We start from the raw sequence: 22,537 nt of genomic DNA on the forward strand, positions 1-22,537 counted from the left end.
CATTTGGTTATGTGCTCTGGACCCAGCTCTGGACCTTGGCCACCTATGGGTTAGGAGACGCCTGGGGGTGTGAACCCGCCCACATGGGTGCTGGGAACGCCCCAGTAACAGGAGTGGCTCCGCCCATGAGGGAGGAACAGGGGAGGAGCTCGGGGGAGGAAGAGAAGACTAGATAAGGGAGGGGACTGGGGAAGAGGAGAGCTTTTTTCGCTGCTATGTAAGCAATAAAGACCTGCTTGTTAGACTGCAACTGGGTGTTCTGTCCAGTTATTGCCCTCCTTCCCCAAAGGAGGGTCCGTGCGTCCGAAGACCGACGGGTCCGTGACGTCCGAAGACCGGGGAAAGGTATGTATCCAAGCGAAGGCTCGGGATAGGTCCCCGAGCAGTTATGGGACACTGTATGTAAGGGGAGAGGTTAGGACTGCATGAATAGATTTGAGAGTCATCTGCTAAAAAGATGATAATTGAATCCTTGGCTGCTAATGAGATTGCCAAGTGAAATAGTATAGAAGGAAAAGAAAAGAGAAGAGGGCTTAGAACAGAGCCTTACAGGAGTCCCATAGTTAGTGGGTGTGACATGGGTGAAGATCTAGCAAAGAAGACAGAAATGTGTGGCCAGACAGATTTAACAAGAACCGGGAAAGATGAATGTCAGAAAACTTAGTCAAAAGAGAGTATGAGGAGAGACCAGTGATCAATATCAAGGACCATAGAGAGGAACTTAGGATGAGTGACAGGGCTTGATAAATCTCAGTATATGGAACCCAGTCTACACCACCTCGGGGTAAATTGGCTATGGCATTAACTAAGGAATAAAATCTAAGTGAGGAAATTAAAGTAGAGCTTCTAATACCCAGCACCTCAGATTAAGGGCAAGAAGACTCAGAACTAAAAGGCAGAGACAGGACCCACCTATTCCAAATTTTGAGGACTAGGGATTTGGTTGATAAGTCAGCAGAATAGATCCTGACAAAGATCATGAAAAATTCAGGCCTCATCTCTACTGCATAATCAGAAACCATACCATGTACCTAGGACTTTAGAGTAGGAAGAGGAAAAGGTACTTGGGTCTTTAAAGCCACCTATGGGAGCAGGCTGTGAAGCCTAGAAATGGAAATATCATCTGACCTCCTGGGAAGAAATGTTATACTTGGGGGGGTTTGATGTCTCATATAGGAACACACACACAGAAACACATACACACAGATATGTAAACACACACACACACACACACACATGCACACTCACTCATATAGAGACTTATTATTTTTAATTCTTTTCAGTCACATAGGTTAACCAGTTACACAGGTGCCCACACAGATTAATTTGGTGAAGAGAACCAAATTAACACAGATGCTGATCAAAATATCGGTAAACCAATGCTTACGTAACAGAGAATATGTAGGCATAAAGTGGGGATGAACCCAGAGAAGAGGAATTGAGGCCTCTATTCTATGAATAGCTCTAGCTAAGGGTCAGGGTGGTCACTCACAGATGGAAACCTTGAGCCATCTTTTTTTCCTATTAAGACAGCGCTACTGATCATTCCTCAGTGAAACTCTCCTTGAGAACTATTTGTCCATATTTTGCTGGAAATAAACCAGGAAAAATCATCTACATGCCTTTATTTGGACAATAGCATGAATGACTATATAGGGTTTGGAAACAATCATGACCTAAAGATAGTACCCCCTCAAAAACAAAAACCTAGAACATATGACAATTGATTTGTTCTAAACAGTTTATAAAAAAGGTTCTATTTTCACAGATACCATTCCATCTTAGAACTTTCTACTTTACTTGTTCTTCCTACTCTCATAACTGTATTAAGGATTAAGAAAATGAGAGGATTATTATTTCCTTTTTTTGTTTTGTTCATATATATATGTTTTATTTGTTTTCCAATTATATACAATATTAGTTTCTACCAATTTATAATGTTTTAAATTTTACATTTTCCCCTCCCTCCCTTCCCTCCCCCTTCCTCCCAATGGACGGCAATTTGATAATCTTTATGTTGTTTCTGTGATATGCATTGATCAAAATTGAATGAATTGAGAGAGAAAAACACATTCTTGAGGAAAAAAATATAATATTAGAGATAACAAAATTATATAGTACATAAGACAACTTCCTTTAAAAATTTGAAGGTAATAATCTTTGATATTTGTTTAAACTATACAATTCTTTCTCTGGATATAGATCCCCTAAAATTATTGCATTGATATCCCTGTATTGCTGTTAGGGTGTAAGACTATTCTTCAGGTTCTGCTCATCTCATTCAACATTAATTCATAGAAGTTTTTCCAAGTTTCCCTGAGATCCCATCCCTCTTGTTTCCTGACAGAACAATAATGTTCCATCACATACATTTTCCACAGTTTTTTCAACTATTCCCCATTCGATGAACATCACCTCAGTTTCCAATTCTTTGCCACCACAAACAGAGCTGCGATGAATATTCTTGTAAAAATGATGATTTTACCCTTTTTCATGATCTTTTCAGGGTATAGCCATTGCTTGATCAAAGGGTATGCACATTTTTATTGCCCTTTAGGCATAATTCCAAATTGCTCTCCAGAAAGTTTGGATCAGTTCACAATCCCACCAAGAATGCAATTCCCACATCCTCTCCCACATTGATCACTGTCCTTTCTGGTTGATTATTATTTCCAGGACAAATTCAAGTCCAGCAAGGGCAAGTGATGTTTCATAACTTAATGTCAGGGCCAGGGTCAGGAACTTTGATTGGTAAAAACCACACTGAGAGGAGGAAAAGGATGAAACAAAGATATATCAACAGGCACCATACAATATTGATACTATTGTTTGAGGGCTGGCAGTGTGTTTTCTTGAGTACATCTGCCTCTGAAAAAAAAAACTTGCTTACTTAGATAGACAAACAATTAATAAGGAAAGGTTTGGTAATCTTAGGACTCAAGCTTCCCAAATCTTTCTTCCACATCCCACACATCTTAGTTCTTCTTCATCAGCTTGCTTCTCATTGTTCCCCCTTCTTTATTTTGTTAGTGCTTCATGTTTATTATATATCATAACCACTTCTGCAAATACTAACATTTCCAAATAATACCACTCCTTATGAAGAGAAAGTACTTAAAACAGTAATTGCATTTAACAATATGTACAACATTCTTCCCTATCAATCTCCTGTCTCTCTGCCCTAGAGGAAAGAAGTATGTTTAATTATATGCTTTTTAAGATGATTATTGGCCAGCCAGGTACCCAGTTTTCAGATTTCTTTTATGATCTTCTTATTTAAATTGCTTTAGCCATTCTACACACTCTTCTTTTGCTACTACTTTTTTCACTGTATCACTGAATATGACTATTCCCCCAGATTGTCTGAATAAGATATTTTTTATTTAACAAGATATTGTTTTATTCACGTATCAAATTTTTCAATGAGGAATATTTTATTTTATTTTATTATTTTTATTTTAGATTTTTCAAGGCAATGGGCTAAGTGGCTTGCCCAAGGGCACATGGCTAGGTAATTATTAAGTGTCTGAGGCTGGATTTGAACCCAGTTACTCCTGACACCAGGGCCGATGCTATATCCACTGTGCCACCTAGCCGCCCCACATTTTATTTTTTCAATTAACAAGATTCATTTTTGCTCCTTGCCACCCCTCCCAATTAACAAAAAGAAACAAATTTCTTTATAACATATTTATAAATATAAATTAAGATAAATATTGGTTTATAAGTGAGCGAAGTAAATAAATTCTGGTGCTAACCATGTTTAAAAGTGTACACCTAAGGGGCTTCTAGGTGGCCCAGTGGATATAGCATCGGCCCTGGCGTCAGGAGTACCTGGGTTCAAATATGGTCTCAGACACTTAATAATAACCTAGCTGTGTGGCCTTGGGCAAGCCACTTAACCCCATTTGACTTGCAAAAACGTAAAACAAAGTGTACACTTAGTTCATCATGTCTCTAAAAAGAAGTGCATAGATGCTTTATTGGAAGGCCTCTGGAGTCATTGTCAATCATTGCATTGTTCAGAGTTTTTCAGTTTCTCAAATTTATTCATTTTGCAATATTGAAATTATGGCATATAGCTTGATCAGATTCTCCTTATATCAGGCCATAGATATCTAAATCCGTTCCTTTCATCATTTCTTAGAAATTATATTTGATTATTTGCATATGCCTCTTTTTGTTCCATTATTCTATTTCTCCTATTGATTGATACCTTCATAATTTCCAGTTGTTTGGCAATAAATGCTTGTGCAATAATTTCCTCTTTATTTGATTACTTTCAATACTGGACCTAATCAAATCTTGCAAAGTTTAGTGACTTTTGGGGGATAGTTACAAATCACTTTCCAGATTGACTGGACCAAGCCAAAGCTCCATAAAAAATAGAGTACTATGCTTATTATCCCTCAACTCTTCCACTTGATCTCATTTTGCTTTTTGTACAATTCTTGACAACCTGATGACTTTGAGGGGAAAGATCAGTTATAGTCATTTAAATTTCTCATTCACATGACTTTGGATACCTTGGATTTGTTCCACTGAAAACTTATTATCTATAAAATGTATCAATTTGAGAAATAGTTCTAATTATAACACATTTGAACCAATTCATAATATTTGTTTAATATGAGGCTTTTATCAGACACTTGCAGTAAAGATGATTTTCTCCAAGAAATTGTTTCTATTTTGATCTTTCCAACCTTGGTTTGTTTGTCCACAAAATTTTCAATTTCATATGATCAAAATCATTCATTATCTTTTATGATCTTCTCTTGTTTGTTCATAAAATATTATACTGTTCAAGGTGTGAAAGGTAATCCTCCTTGATCCTATAATTTGTTTACAACTAAATGATGTAATCATTTGGAGTTAATCTCAGGAACTGTTTAATTGAGTTATAGGCACCTTTTTTGTTTCCAGTTATTTCACCACCATAAAAACTGTTTTCAAATGATATTTTGGGATATATCAATCTTGGAATTAACTAACTGAAGGTAATTAGCAGTAAAATGCTTTTATAGTTCTAAACTCTTATCTAGAATGGTAGAGATAATTCACAACTTCCCCAGCAACATGCCCCTCAAATACTGACTGACACAATTTTTAAATTTAAGTTTCAACTTCTCTTTCTTCCTCCTTTACTTTTTCAGCAGACAAGATAAAGATAACCTGTTTCTTATACTTTTTCTTTTTAGAAGGCTTTAGCCAAATCTTTCTTTAGAACTACCCAATTACTAATAACAAAATTAGGGAAATATTTTATGATTCCATGTATTAATAGTAAACAGTTTATCCTTATTGAGTCCCTTGTAATTACTCTTTGATGTTTACCTTATATTTCTCTTGGTTATTATATATCAAAATTTCTGTTAAGTTCAGGTCTTTTTGCAACAAAAATCCTGTAAGTCTAACAGTTCATTTAATGTCCATCTTTCTTTTTTCTTTCAGGTTTATTGTTAACTTGACTACTTGTAATATTTTCAGACAAAAATCCCATTTTTTTTCCTTTTGCTATATAGTGTCCCAAAACCTGAAGTCTTTTATTGTAACTACTGTGAAGTCTTGGATAATTCAGTTATGACAATATCAAATTTGGATTGTTTTTATCTTGTTGGTCATAATATTTTTTCCTTAACTTTTAGATTTCAGATGTGAGGCATGATATTCCTTTAAGTCCTCAGTGAATTCTTTTACTTTTTAAATTTTATTTAATCTTTCTTCTTTGATTTTTAAAGACTTTACTTGGGAGGAGGGGTTTGCTCATTTTCAAGGACTTAGTAACTAAATTGAGAAAGATTCAATTCCTTTCAATCTACTGGGACATGTTTTTTTTCTTGGCAAAGAAAAATTTTCCTTGTCCACAGTGTTACAGTTCCATCCTGTTTTTTCTTTCCCAATGAGGCTTAACTCTCTTATGATAGCCTTCCAGGGAATCAGGAAATCTAAATTTGAATTTTCTTCTTATACTTCTTCCCAGGCAGGAATGTGCCTAAAGTCCTTTCTGACTTTTTGTTTCCTCCTAACCAGGCATGCCTGTTATTTGGAACCCTCCTGGCAGTAACTTCTGGTGTTAACTTCCCACTGCCTCTTTCTTCTTGTCTACTGTCTTCAGAGTCTCTGTCCAGAATAATATTTCAAGCAGGGTCCCAGTCATGCTACTTACTTTGCTCCCAACTCAAGTCACACTTTAAACAACTTCACCACCTCCTCCTCATCCCAACAGATATACTTCTGTTCCTCCTCCATGCTTCCCATGTATCTTGTATGCTTTTGCTTTCAATTTTAAAATGTAAGCTCCTTGAAAGTACAAAGTACTTCTTTTCTTGTCCTTGTCTTTCCAGGACTTATCACCATGCCTGCTATTTTGAAAGTTTTTAAGAAATATTTTACCTATCTTCTACTAGAAGCTGAATCAATCATCACTTCCAAGAAAGTTTCCTGACTATTGCCACTAAATATTTTCTATTCCCCATCACCACGTATAAATAAATGATGCTCTTGAAGTGATTCTGAGTATTCACACTCCCTCTTGGCTACATACCAGATTTTAGACATTAAGCGTTTTGACCACTTCACCTACACATTCAGTTAGTCTGCTATGACAAAAACATACTTCAGTTAACCTCCTGTCAACAAATCACCCAGAAGAGTCTGACAAGTGACACCTCACAACCCCTATTCTTCTCTCTGTTCTGTGGCTTCCCTCTGATATTCACAATAAACTGTTGATAGAGAGAAAATTGAGATTCACCAATGAGTAGAGAGGGAAGGATAGGTTTCAGTGTTAAAATGTAAATGTGAATACTAAAGCATTTATAATATATAAAGATGACATTGGAAACTTCTCCAAGAAAATTACCGATTGTTTCATGTTATCAATCAATCATTTGTCAAAAAGTATTTATCAATGGTTGCTATAGGTTTCTCTTGAGTCTAAACATTGGAAATACAAATAAAATAGAACAGTTTCTATTCATAAAGAACTCAATAATTGAGTATTATAAATTCTCACTGGCTAACTCTATTCCTTGATTGAGAATTAAATTAGGATTGAATAAACCTCTAAGGAGGAAAGATTATTGAGTAATGGTGGTAGAGGAACAATGGAAGGGGCAGTGGGAGGGCAGAGGTTTTTTTCTTTACCACCCTTATAGACTGGAGAGTGATACAGAAGACAAATGACCTATGCAGGGTCACATAGCTTGTAAGTGTTTGGAGAAAGATTTGAACTCAACCTTTTCTAATTTCAGTAATCTGTCCACTGTATACCTACATTAGGGATGGGCTCCTTACTGAGAAGGTCTTCATGAGAATCTCTAGCTCTAATTTCTATGGTTGGAATTTTTGTGGGGTTCTGGTAGATATATAAAGTAGGAATACAATTTGTGTTTGGGACAAAAGATAGGGAATTTCCAAAAGAGGAGTCACCCCCCTAAGAATGCCCAAGTCCACTTTGTGCCCAAGGAACAGAACTCAGGAGAACATTGAAGTCCTTTCCTATAAGGGTCAGATTATGTTAAAGCTGAGTATTTCCTGATCCTTAAATCTCCTCCTTATTTTTTCAGGAGTCTTTTTAGTTTATTTTAATTTATTTTTAATTTATGGAATAAAGCAAACATTTCTCTAACATCATACAATAAAATGATTGTTGCCCATGAAATTGCAAATCAATTATGTACAACATATTATTCTTTTTCAGTATATATTATGATCCTGTAATTTTTTTCAAAGTGTGACTTTTTTCTTCCTTCTCTTATCTACCTGTAAGAAGGTTATTATTAAATACAATTAGCTATCTATATATACATATTTATGTAAAATTATTCTTTAAATTCATCTCTGTCAGTCATTTCTCTGAGAGGCTTAGGAATATTTACTTTGGTCTTCCAAACTGGGAATCATCCTACTCAGATTCAGAGAGTAGAAGAAATTGAACTCCTATGAAAATCATGTCAAATAACTAGGAGCTCTCTACCCTCTAGTGGCCTTGAGCCTAACTGTTCAGGTTGGTCCTTCCCTGTGGCTAGATTTGTACAAAGCCATAATTGGATGTATGTTGAATAGGATGATAATTTGGGGCACTGCTGACCATGACTTCCCTACCAAAAATTAGATATCTACCCCATGCAGCCTTGTTGACTTAGCAAATGACATTAGGCAGTAGTAAGAGATAATCTGCTTTCCTGCAGAAGAAGAAGGGTATGCACTTCTCTCAGTTTCCATTGGTTTTTGGTCTCCTTAAAAGGAACCTAGCAGACATCTGTCTCCATCATTTCTCTCTTCTCCTCAAGAGATCTCTTCTCTTGATTACTCTGGTTGAATGGTCTGGTGAGTATGGCTCTATTGCCCAGTTTCTTGCTTAGTAAATATTTAGGACACAAAAGAGGACCTGAGTTCTATTTTTCCCAACTGCCTACTGACAAAATAGGCTAACTTGCAGTTAGCCTTCCTGGAGTCCTGATAATTTTCCTGAGGACCAGTTATTGATGAATAAAAAGTAGGATCTAAATGTTATTCAGTCACTTTTCACTCATGTCTTACTCTTTGTGATACCATTTGTGGTTTTCTGGAGATAGATATTGAAATAGTTTTCTATTTCCTTGCCCAGTTTATTTTACAGACAAGGAAATTGAGGCAAATAGAATTAAATGACTTCTTCAGAATTACACAACTAATAAATATCTTATGTCAATGTAACATTCCAGAAGATAAATAATTCAAAATGGAAGTTCTGTCTGCTGTGCCACTAGCTACCTAAAGAACTCAGTAGAACCTCAATATTCCTGTTAAGTAAGGTGGTAATCTAAAAGGAAACAAAACATTTTAGAAAGAGTCTGAGAATATAACTTTCCAAACAACTTTATTATATTTCATAATAAACCAATTGTTTAAATTATTTACTAGTTATTTATTGAACTTCAATTGAAACAGTATTATATACTGAATTATTCATTTCAATTGATGGTGGAGAGATTTTATACATTTCTGCTGGGTCAGTTATTGTATGAGCTTATATATTAACACATTTTTACTAGCCAAATCCCAAGCATGATTATTCCTTGTCTCCTGAAGTCCCTGGATGTGACATCCCATATGCAAATAAAGAGTTTATTAGTTAAATTTCTTATCCTTTTGAAAGAGATGCATAGTCAAGTTTTGAAAGGAAGAAATATTTGAAAAGAAGGGCATCAAGTGGAGAGAGATAGATGGATAAAGATGTTGATTGAGTGTGACAACCAGAGCAAAGAGTTAAGAAGAGATTCACCCCACTTCATAAGAGCTCTCTCCTTAGGGAGGAAGGAAGAGAAATGGTTCTGACTGTTCTAGACCTGGTTCTAGTTGACTGGTAGGCAAACTAGAAAGACTAGATCAAGTCACCTCAGGCTAGTCAATCATTCTCTCAATGCTTTAGGCAACAAGTCTCAGAGACTATATATTGTTCATCAGCCCACACACTTCCAAAAATGTTGACCTATATTGAGAAGAAGAGTGAATGAGAAAAAAAGGGAAATAAAAAGGGTTAAGTGAGCAAAAAGAGAGGGGGGAAAGAATGAGAGAAAAAGTGAGAGACAGAGAAAGAGAAAATGATATATATAGAGAAAAGAATGAGTTAAGGGTGAAAGGATGAGAAAAAAGGGAAAGAGAAATTAAAAAGAAAAAATTGGGAAAAGAGAGAAAAAGAAAGAAGAGAAAAATAAATAGAGAAACAGAGACAAAGAAGGAATTTCATCAAAGGGAGTATCCTGCATCAAAAGTTGCAAATCTAGAATGGGGTGCCTATATTCTAGAATAACCATGAATAAAATATATTAAGCAAAACGAGAATATTTCCAAGACCTTACTGGTATGTATTATCCTTTACTCTCTTACAATACAATGGATTTCAAAACATGACTGAACAAAGGATTGCATGAGCTCTGGTGTACATCTGCAAGGCTTTCAGGAGAAATCAAGATACTGCAATTAATGACAGTGAGTACCATTTGTAGCTAAGTTAATACTACCTTGAAAAGATAATGCCTGAAAGGAATCCCATTGATTGTGGAAATTTCCTATACCATTGAAAGATATTAGGGCTTTTCTGACACTTAGTCTTAAAGAGCAGCCCCAAATACATCAAGGGTGTCACAGGGCATAGAATTAATGTCTGAAAGCAGGAGAACCTGAGATCACATTTGATCTCAGACACTTATTAATTATGTGATCCAGGACAAGTCATTTAACCCTTTTTGTTACAGTTTCCCCATCTGTCTAATAAATTGGAGAAGGAAATGCAAATTGCTACAGTACCTTCTCTAAGAAATGGCAAATGTGGTTACAGAGTTGAATAGACCTGAAACAACTGAAGAAAAATTAAGCCCTCAAGAGATAAGTGAATTGCCCAAGATTGCATAGATAGTATATTACAGAGAAAGGATTTGAACCCAAACTTCCTGCATCTATTCAGCAATCCAGGCTATCTCTCATTCATTTATATCTTGGAATCAAATCAGGGCTGTTTTTGTATTATTATTGTTGTTGTTGCTGCTGCTGCTGCAATTGTTTGTTTATTTGTTTTTTCAGAGTAGGAACCAATAATAGGGGAGTGCAGCTTTCAATGTGGTCATCTCTAATTAACTATATCTTAGATAAGCTGCAAGAGTTCTTAATATTTTTTCTGTGTGTTCTGGACCCCTGTAGTAGTCTGGAGAAGCCTAAAAGTCCCTTCTGTAAATATAGTTTTGAAATATATGAAATAAAATATGCAAGACTACAATGAAAGTCAAAAATAAGTAAAAAAATTTCAAATTTATCCCATTCAAATTCATGTATTTGAAATTAATCCATAGGCCCCTTTCAGGATCTGGGAACCCCATGTAAAGAACATCAGTTTTAGGGAAAACATTTCTCAGTATAAAAGTATAAGGATAATAATTAGACACTAGGAATAACTTCATGTCAGAATGATATATCTGAAAGACAGAATCCTAGGAACTGCATCTACTTTCCTGGGTCTGAGACATTTCTATCCTTAGTTTGGAATTGCAGTCCAAGAAGGAGCTGTTAAAAATATCTTCTTTGTGAATTTGCTATGCATTCTCTAGGAATAACCATCCTGGCACTACCAATCTCAGAAGGTTGTCATGGTAGAATTCTGCAGATATGAGAGATAGAATTGTTAATTTTCTCAATCGTCTCATCATGCCCTTGATTTCAGTTATTTGACTTCAAGTCTCTTTACCCCTGTTAGCTTATAATCTTGTGGAAAGAAATGAGTCTGATGTGTTTCATTATATTTCAGGTAGCATTTATTCTCTCCTGGTAGAAATACAGTAGTAGATTTTTCCATGAATCCTAGTTTTTGTGTGTGGGTTGCTTATGATTTTTGTGGGTGCCCTATGTAACATAAGAAACACTTCAGTAATGTAATGGGTTGTCAGATTGTTCATCAATCATCAAACATTTATTACCTATATACTATCTATTAATTATCTACTATACTAACAAACTTTCCACAAATTCAGTCAGGGCTCACAGGAGGAATGTAGTACCATTGCTGCCACAAAAGGGCAAGCCATCAACCAGGTGACCTCTCTACAGTCTACCTGGACTGAGGGAGAGCCCTAGTGTTTTGTCTGCCAAGGCTGTATGGGCTCAGAATTTAGCTTAGGGGTTGATATGACATAAAGATTAAAAGTGTGTGTGTGTGTGTGTGTGTGTGTGTGTGTGTGTGTGTGTGATCTGTGGCTCCATCTCCATACTTCAATTTTTCCCTGTGTACAGGTCCTTGCTCTAAACCTCATACAAAACTAAAGAAGATCCATGTTTAGGAGAGAAGTTGGTTTTGTCTCATTACCTAGACTAGTGATTCTTCCAAGTAGCTGAGTGTCTCCAGCACTCAGGACCTGGTCTTGATGGGGTTCTTGCATCTGCAACCAATCTCATCACTTCCACTACCCAGTCACTCCAGACAGATGCTTAGGACACACCAGCTTGAATAGCATGCTCCTCCCCCACACACCCTATTCTGACCTCAGCTCTTCTATAGTCTGACCCTGTCAATAGAGATTAAAAACCCAGGTCACAGCAGCCGGAGACACAAGACTCAGATTCCCCAAGTCCTTGGTGCTCCCTGCCTTGGTAGACAGAGACTTTCTCTTGACTGAAATGACTTCTGTGTCAGAACCTTGAGTTACAGACTTGAAGACTCTCAAGATTAAACAAAGAAAAGGAAGAAATAGCAATTCAAGGTACCAGCATCCAGATTTCCTTTTTTAAAAATTTAATATTTATTTATTATCCTTTTGTACAATTTTTTTATACATTAATAAAATATTCTTGTTTAAGAGTAAACAAAACACCTCCTACCCCCAAAAAATATAGACTCACTTGAGCAATAAAGTAAAGGGGAGAGGAAAATTAAAATTAAAATTAAAAAAATAATAGTAATAATTGTAGGTATGGCCAGGTGGCACAGTGGACGGAGCACCAGCTCTGGAGCCAGGAGCATCCAAACCCATATCCGGCCCTGTACACCCAACAATCACCCAGCTGTGTGACATGCAAGCCTCCCCAACCCCACTGCTCTGCATAAACCAAAAAAAGAAAAAAAAAAGACCTAAATAAAATAAAATAGTAATAATAGTAGGGGTGGCTGTGCCACTCAGCTATCCTACAGCAGTCAGTGAAAGGAGAGAGAGAAAATATAGTACATGGTAGTGGAGAAACACAAAAGGAGAGAGTTGCGGTCAGCAATAGCAACGGTGGAAAAATATGGCAGTAACTTTTGTGATGGACTTATCATAAACAATGTGATCCACCTGTGACAGAGTTGATGGTGTTGGAACACAGATCTCCTTCTTGTCCTCCTACAGGCACTTTGTAGTTCCAGAAAATAACAAATACATCATAGCTTCCCTTACTTGGCCACTACTTTCAAATTTAAATGGGAGAGGGTCTGGGGTGTGGAACATTCAGTAGTCATCAATAATGTCCTGAAAGTTTTTCCTGTTCTCAAATTATCTTCACCCAAGATATTAAAATAAATAAGAATTCCAAATAGAAAAAAAGAGGCTACAATCAGTAGAATCAAATTTTGAATTAAAAAAATTCAATGAATAAATGAACAGAGCCTTCTGGAGGAGAGAAACTCATTCCTCCCCTTCCCACATAAATGCATGCCAAGTTTCACTTTATTGCAGATTTTGTTTTGGGGATTTTTGTTTGTTTTTAAAAATTGAAGGTTTTTGACAAGTCTCTATTGAGCAATTGCTTTGGATGTATTTTTGAAAATATTAATCACTCATATCATATATTTGTATCACATTTTGGTAGCTCTCATGATATTCAAAATTTTTAATTATCATTTAATTATTTGCAGTGATCTGTGATCAGTGATCTTTGGTGTTCCTGTTGTCATTGTTTTGGAGAGTCACAAATTGCATCCATATAAGACAGTGAACTCAATCCATAAATGTCATGAATGTTCTGACTCATGCACCAATTGACTATTCCCCATCCTTCTCCCACTCCCTGGGCTTCTGTATTCCCTTAGATGCAACAATATTGAAATAAGGCCAATTACTAGCCCCACAATGGCCTCTAAATATTCAAGTGAAACAATCTATGTGGCAAACTCCATTGCTGTATTATTCTAAAAGTTGCCACAATTCCCCAGTCTTTAGCAATCATTATGGTTATCAGTCAGCAGCCATGAGCATGGAGGCAAAACCCTCCACCAGTGAAAAAGAGTAAAACTTGCTGAAGGTTCAGATGATGCTTACAATGTTTTAGCAATAAAGTATTTTAATGGAGCAGCTAGATGGTTCAATGGATAGAGTCCTGAGCTTTTAAACAGGAAAATCTGATTTCAGATTTTTACTAGCTATGAGACCCTAGCCAATACACTTAAGCTTGTTTGACTCAATTTCCTCATCTGTAAAATGGACTAAAGAAGGAAAAGGCAAGCCTCTTCAATATCATTGCCAAGCAAAATCCAAATGGGTTCATAAGGAGTAAGATATGACTGAAAAATGTTCGAACCATAAAACTGATAATTAAGATATTTGCATTGGTTTTACTTAATATTATTACACTCTTAATAGACTACAGTATAGTGCAAATATCACTTTTTTCTGTTTATGTTTTATTTATTCATTTTCATATTATTACTATATTCTTGCTTTGAAAGTAAGCATAAACTCCCCTTCCCCCCAAAAAAGATAGTGAAGCCTCATGAGAAATGAAGTGAGAGGGGAAAAGTATATTTCAGCCTGTGTTCAAATTCCATTGGTTCTGTCTCTGGGATGATTTGCCTTCTTTATCATAAGTCCATCAGAGAAATTGCTTCAATATCTTTTCCCACAGTTGTTATTACTAGCTGTATTTCCTTCCATTCTATTCCTCCCTACTCCCATTTATTCTAGTCTCTATCTTTTCTCTGTCACTTCTCAGAAGTATACTGTATCTGAATACCCTCTCCCTTGATCTTCCCTCTCTTTTATCACCTAGGCCTGCCCAACTCTCACCCATTCCCCTAATCCCATCCCTTTCCTCTCATTTTTCTCTAGGCTAAGATAGATTTCTGTACCCTATTGACAAACTTCCCTTTTATATGCACGGGGAAACCAAAAGATTCATGTGATACACTACTGAGATGCTCATTTTATTGTGGTTTTCTGGAACCCAACTAACAGTATCATTGAGATATGCCTTCAGTTCCCTTTCCTATAAAGAACACAAGTCTTTCCTTGGAAGGACATACTGCTTCTCTGTCCAAGCTTTTCCCTCTCCTACTTGAGAAGGCCCCCAAAGCTCAGGCCCTAGAGAGAGAGAGAGAGACTGTTCTTTACCCTTATAACCTGACTATTCATGTCTTTCACTCCTTACCTCAAAGTATAGGTGTGTGTGTGTGTGTGGGGGGGTGGATTTCAGTTCCTCAAAGTTTTAAATTTGACTCTGCAAGTGAACAGGACTCAACTGCACCAGTCTGAGTTAGCAACCTCAGCAGTCAACTACTGGCCAGACAGTTGATCCATAGACAACTGCCCTACAATCCCTGCAGATAAGGCCTCATAGTTTGCCACAGTCTCTCCAAGGGCTACTTCAGTTGCCCAAGAATCAGCAAAATAAACCACTAACCACGAATATCCAGTTCTATTTGAAGTCACTGTTCTTCATGCATTTGCCTCCAGGGACAGTCCTACACAAACACAACCAAATGTGGTCACTGGGGGTGGGACAAAGGAGTAAAATATTTAGTTACTCCAAATAATTTGCTGGCTTCTCTCTGGGGCACGAGTTGAAACAAACAAACAGCATGTTCACTCCATTCAGAATCAGAAAATCTGTTTTTAAATTCCATGTTATAGTTGAGTAATACTGAGGTAGTTTTTTAAATTTCTCTCAACTGTTTCCTCATCTTAAAAATATATTTTCAAGTCTGTGGAGATCTATTGTGGTCATTGTCATTAAGGGCTTTGCACACTTAAGTCATTGTGCTTCAGTGGATCCTTATTTAAATGGGGTGTTGGTGAGAAAGGTTTGGGAACTTTTCTCTTTTAGAAATGGACAGTTATCAAACCCAGGAATTTTTGGAAAAATCATAATCAAAATTCACACAATTCTGAGTATGTCCAAAGGTAGATCACAAATTACCTCTACATGCTTCCCTCATCTCCATCCTCCAATATGAAAAGTACATTCTTCAAAATTAAGCAAAAGTTATTTTAGAGGGTGAGGAGAGCTGAGCCTTGCAGGGTTCACGAGTCAAGAAGGAATTTTAAGCAAGTCTTATATGTCAAGCACTAGACATACAATGAAAGCAAAAACAATCAATGGAACCACAATCCCTGTCCTTAAGGAACCTGTATTCTAAAAGGGGAAATAACATTTAAATATCTAAATAAATACATGATATAAAGTCTATATGATAATAAAAAAAAATTATATGAGAATGATCTGTAAAGAACAAGGACCTAAAAAGAGCCGGTGAGGACTCTACCCAGAAGTGGTACTGGAATTGAATCCAAAAGTAAGACAGAGAAGGCAAAACATTCTAGGCTTACAGGCCTAGTGTAGAGCCAGAGAGATGGGAGGTAAAGGAATATGGGAGAAACTGCAAGTAGACCCAAACCCTTCCAATTCTACAATGATTCTATGAATCCACTTCTTTTCAACAGTTTAAGCTGCTTATGTCCCTCCATCCCCCAAAATGTCCAACCTGCATCATTCTGGCAGCAATTGTAAGCCTCTGCCTTCTATTCCTGAGCTCACTGTGGTGCAAGAAGGTGGCTGGGTCCAGGGAAAAGTTTCCCCAGTTGGTCCTGGCTCCATCAGGGCCTTGATTTCATTGTATTTATCTTTATTCCACATGTAATTTAAGGTAAAATGGAATTTGTAAAAGCTCCTCATCCTGGTTCCATCATTCCTTTACCAATAATAGGACCTATAGGAATCATTCTTTAAAAGGATTCCTTAAAGGAAATAATTATAAATATATTTGTACAGGTCAGTCATGCAGAGCAGTACTTACTCCTGCTGCACAGACAAGGAGTTTGTCTACCTGTTGCTATTCCTGTTCTGTATCAGGGAACTCCCATGTGCATCAGAGGGGAGTCTGGGAGCTGAGAGGAGCTGTCAGTTGTACAACAAACCAATCAACACTGCTTTATAAGCTGTGGCTATTTCTGTGGCCTTGGGAGAAGTGGTTGACCCCAGGACCAAATTGACTTGTGCTGACAAAAACATGACTGCTTTTATGGGAAGACTGAAGATGCTGGCTGTAGCCACAGGACAGAAAACTCTCTTTGGAAATGCATAAATGAAAGTGTGGAATGTAATGCCAACCAGAACAAGTGCCAAGAAATTATATGGAAGTGTGACAAGGAATTTGTCCACTATGAGATAATAGTAAAATATAAGGAAAAGTATAACTATCCCAATGAAAAGTATAGCTAATCCTAATCTGGTGATGAGAAGTCAAAGTGTGACTGACAAAATTTGGAAATTTTCTTTTTGGCTGAAGGTATATAAAAATAATATCTAAGCAAAAAACAGTATCAGTACCTCAGTAAGGGCATAATAACAGTTCTTACTCCTCCCTCTTTATATTAAGACCTGAACCCCATCTTCTTCTGCCATGCTTCATCTCCACTGACCATTTTAATCATATCAATCCAAAAATTGAAAATTCACTAAACTAGTTATTCCACTGTGAAAATAGGAATTTAAGTCAACTACTCCAATTTTACATATATTTTAACTGTGGCCTTCCAGGGAGAGTGTTAAAATATCTACCTCACTAAAGATGCAGATTTTAATTCAAAGGAGACTGGCAACGGTGATAAGTAACTTAAGGGAAAATATATCTTATAAGTAAAACTTTTCAGAAGAGATGGTTTCTAACACATATTAATATCTGGCATGAATTCTGATATCTATAAAATGAAAAGTTAATAATTTGTTAAATTCAGTTTTTGCAATGACAAATTGGCCATATTCCCAAATATTTTTATGTGTATTTCTCTTACCTTAAGATATAAGGAATTAATGTTCATCATTAAAGACTTACACAACAGAAGATATTTTAACTGGTAAATCTGATTTGTGTCTACTCTATTCCTCCCATGTAGGTAGGTGGTGAGGTGGATGGTGCTGGTCCTACAACCTCTATCTGTTTGACCTTAGGCATGTTTTGTCAATCTATTTTCCAACTTTAAAATGAAGATAATCTACTTTCCAGGGTTGTTGAGAAACAAATAAGATGATATTTTAAAATGTCCATTGCATTGTAGCTGCTATTTAAATAATGCTCTGTAAAGGGTAGCTATTACAATTCAATTCTGAGTATGGATTCCTATTAGAAATGGAGACTCTGGGCCTTATAGATATAATTCCTTTTGATATAAGCAATGTACCATGACCATGGCACTCCAGCGACTCCAGGCAAGTGGCTGTATATAAATTTTCTTGCAAAAATTTACAATAATGTGGTATTTCCAAGCCTATCTCTCGATGGTCTAATTATCTGTGCTTTGATTTTATTTTGGCAGCCTTTCTACAATAAAACTAAGCTTACCTGTCAGAGGTTTATGCTGCTCAGCTCTCCAAATAGATGCTATATAGTGAATTCAAATGGTCTTAAGCCCACTGTACACACTGGAACTAAAATTCTTTCCATGGCATGGTTCCTCTCTTGAAGTGGACACATTACAGGATGAACTTGAACATCATTATATAATTATGAAAGAACCCTCATCAAATTGACATGGAGTTACCCTACTCCAAGGATTCAAATTTCATTCAGTAACTACCTTGAATGCAAAAACTCTTTGTAACTTATAGGGTTTTTTTGGTAATGTACAGAGAAATGAAGTATTTTATGAATTATATATCCTATGTATTGCTTCAATTAATAGCAAATGAATCTCTTTCTTTTCTAGAGATAACATCTTAAATAATGTCACTTAACCCTGTTTGTCTCAGTTTCCTTATAAGGAAAATGAGCAGGAAAAGGAAATGACAAACCACTTCATTATCTTTGCCATGAAAACCCAAATGCTGTCACAAATGATCAGAAATGACTGAAAAACTACTGAACAAAAGATATATCATAATACAATTTGTCAATAATTCTAAAACTGTTCCTCTTTACCTATGGGCATTATAAAAATTATTTTTTCCTTATTATTATATCTAGTATCTCTGGCTTTATTAAATAATAGCAGTGGTAGCTCAAATCCTTTCCTTACTCTTAAAGTTTTTAGAGAGATGTCTTTTGTTCTTTCAGTACTGATTTGCTAATATTTGGGTTTTGACAGAAGCTATTTGACATATTAAGTAACTGACTTTTATTGCTATGCTTTACGGTATTGTTAACATGAATTTTATATTTTATTAAAAAGTCATTCAGCTTTTATTTCTGCTAATAATGGGATTTTCAATTTTTGCCACTGTGAATCATCCCCATGTAACTGATAAAAATCCACCTTGTTCCCATTGGGAAATCTTTTGATTATGTTCAATACTTTTATAAGGTTATTCATTAGATATAGCTACGTACAGTTTTTTTCTCGGATTAATCTATCCCTTGTTTAAGTTACCAAGATCACATTTGATTCATAAGAGAAATTTTTTCTTGCATTTTTCTATATTTTTTCAACTAATATAGTATTATAATTATTTTTAAATTTTTATAGAATTCACTTGTCTCCCACATCTCTCCCATCTGACTGGGAAGACAAGGGAAGAGCCAAGATAGCAACATGAAGGAAAGAATTCCCAGAATTTCTTCCTCAGAAAACAAAAAATGCCATAAAATTGTGACTCAAAACAAATTCTAAAGTGGCAGAACCCACAGAAAGACTGGGTAAAACAATTTTCCAACTCATGACACCTTGGAAGATTTGCAAGAAAGATCCACCAGAACTGGGGTGGAAATGAGCTATAGCTATGCTCATGCCAGAATAAACCAGCTCCCGTCCTCCAGGAACAGTCCCTGGGGGTACTGGGATCTATGGCAGTGGGAGTTATTTCCAGACCTCTAAACCCAGAGATCACCAAGGAAACATGGAAGGTCAACAGAAAAGTTCTGCCCCACCAGAGTGAGCATGGAAGATCAGGGTATAATAACCTAAATTATGCCAACTTTATTGGGTTAGGTTTGATTCACTCCACCATCATCTGAGTTAAGATCAAGTCGACTGCTGAACTGTGTACCAGACAATGTACTTCAATCCTGAGAATACTAGAGGCAATGTCATCTGCTAAGAGAAATGTCCAAAGTATGACTTTTTATCAAAAATATGTTTGTACCTATTAGCCTGATTGTTTACTGCTGAGGAATGGTGGTGGGAAGGAATGGTGGAAGAAAATTTTGTAACTTAAAAATATACATATTTATATGTATGAATGTTGAAAAAATTCATAATATTAATTTCAAAAAATAAAATATCAATAAAAAGACTTGCATGAAATAATGAAGATAGAAATTAATAGAAACAAAAGAACATTATCCAGTTATGGGAATATTGTTTTAAGATTGAGTTTTAGCAAATAAATCATTTTGACTATCATAAATAACCAAAATAAATATGAATGACATAAAAAGATGCCACCTACATCCAGTAAATGAACTGATAAATTCAACCTTATATAGAATGTTACATATGTACATATATAGATTTGTATACACACACATTTATATACATATAGATAGATAGATATAGATATACACACATATTTCTTTTTAATGATAACTATCTCTAGGGCAAGAGTGGGAAAAACAATACATTTAAAGAATAATATTACTATGTATTTAAGGGTATTATCAAGTTGTATATAATAATCCATATTAAATACAATGCATACTGTGCATTTCCTACATGTTATCTTATTAAATTTACAGTAGGAGCCTTCTTTTCAGAATTTCTGACATTGGAATTTTTCCCATCTGAACTTCTCAATCCAGGCTTCTACCAGAAGTCAAATATTCAATTCCAAAGTCCTACAGTTCTGCTCTAGTCAAGCTGATCCACAAATGTGAATCCAGTATTGATTCCTTTTCAACCTGTGCCCTCCCCTGTCAAATACATTTTCATGTGTCTACCCATCTTTCACAGGTGGTCATAAGGAACTAGTCATGTTGAAATTAATGATAATCTCAAAGAGTCTCATTACTCCTTTGTAATTCCCAAACTGTTATCCTTCAATCACATCACACTAAATTTTTTCTCAAGAATTCTTTCTCTGATAAAGAGCTCATCTCTTCCTACAATTTATGCATGATGATTCATAGGATTTGGAGTCTCTTAAATCTAAGTAACTTATTTTGCCTGAAATTTGTCACTTTAAATTTTTCTCCCCACATCTCTTTATATTAAACTTCTCTTTTTGTATCATTAGTGATATTTGTCTTTCCCTTCATCAAATTGCAAAGCCTTTGATAGCAGCATTAGATCCTATCTATTTAGTCCAAATTCCAGAGACAATAAATGACAATTGATCCTGGGGGCTTATGGATGTTATAGAACCATTTTTGTCCTTTCTTATGGCACCTGGATCAAGCATTATGAATCATTTATTCCAATTTATTGCAAGACATATTTAGTTAAAAAGTCAAACTGAAGAGAAGGTAGTGGGGTGAAAAAGGAGAAATGGTAAGTCTAAGGCCACTGGGAATCTGTAGTTGGGGATGCAGTCACCTTGAGAATGGAGTAGAGAGTAGACCAGAATATGGTCTGGGAGAACTTCAGGAGGGAATTGATCACTCCTGGTATGTGGACAAAGAAACTCACAATTTCATAACTTTCTAAGTTGTTCTGATGTTAACAAAGTACTTGAATCAAAGTTCTGGCTTCCAGAATATTCTTAAGGGATTTTCCCAACTGAACCCCTGCTTACAAGGCAGATAAAGGAAGGTACAAACCATTTTCAATTTCCATTGATCTTTGGTATCTTTTTAAGGGTCCTGCAGAAAGATTATTCCATCATCATGTATATCTTCTTCTCAAGAAACTTCTTCATATTTCCTCAGCAAAATGAAATGTCCCCTCACTTCTCCTAATTAATGACTCAGGCTTGAGTTCTGATGGTAGCCAGTGAATAGTCCCATTCCCAAGTTCCACTCAGCAGTGGTCTAGGACCCACAAGTGGGTCTCAGTCCTAATTTTCCCCACTCCCTCTTATAGAATAGAACAGGTAACCTATGTGGGGTCATAATAACCTTTGTCAAGACTAGTAAATGACTCACAGAATGTAAGACCTAAATATTTTTAAGTATTTGTTCAGTCACATCTGACTCTTCATGATCTCTTGAAGTGATTTGCCATTTTCTCTTTCAGGACATCTTACAGATGAGGAAAGTAAGGCATATATATATGGTTAAGTGACTTGTTCAGGAGCAAACAGCAAGTAAATATCTGAGGACAATTTTTCACTCCAGAAAATGAATCTTCCTGACTTCAAAACTACCATTCTATCCACTGTGCCACCTAGCTCTCTAAAGAACTCAGTGGGACTTTAATAAACCTGTTAGGGTAGAAGACAGGAACCAATAAAAGGATAAAATTTAATTTAGAAAAAAACCTCAGAACATAAATTTTTAAGAGCTGATTTCATTTCAAAGAATAATATTTTTAATTATATTCATATAATTTATTGAAATCTATAATTGATTCTTTGATATACTTAAATATACATTTTAATTGATGTCAGAGAAATTTTATGCCCACCTCCATTCTGCTGAATTATACATGTTATAAGTTTATATACATATATATTAACAGAGTACTAATGTAAAAAACAAAATTATTCTTTGTCACCAGAAAGCCCTTGTTGCACATTCCTATATCTAAACTCTTAATTACATTAGAAAAAGTAATGTGCTAGAGCCAATGTCCTGTTGAAAAAAGATGCCAAGCCTATCTTTGAAATAAATAAATACTTGTAAAGAAGGGCATCAAGAGGAGACAGGTAGGTAGATAGAGATGTTGAAAGAGTGTAATAAGTGGAACAAAGAATTGAGAAGAGAACCACTAATTTCAGAAGAGTGCTC

General features: G+C 35.8%; 1 long non-coding RNA gene across 1 annotated transcript; it reads left to right on the top strand.

The window, feature by feature from the left end:
* Positions 1–179: 179 nt before the first annotated feature.
* On the top strand, positions 180–22,058 carry LOC141514897 (uncharacterized). Its single transcript, XR_012476138.1, has 3 exons — positions 180–345; positions 9,908–9,975; positions 19,182–22,058. It is a non-coding gene; the product is annotated as an uncharacterized LOC141514897 (long non-coding RNA).
* Positions 22,059–22,537: the final 479 nt, after the last annotated feature.

The sequence above is a fragment of the Macrotis lagotis genome, chromosome 2 (genome assembly GCF_037893015.1).
Source record: "Macrotis lagotis isolate mMagLag1 chromosome 2, bilby.v1.9.chrom.fasta, whole genome shotgun sequence".
Taxonomy (NCBI): domain Eukaryota; kingdom Metazoa; phylum Chordata; class Mammalia; order Peramelemorphia; family Peramelidae; genus Macrotis; species Macrotis lagotis.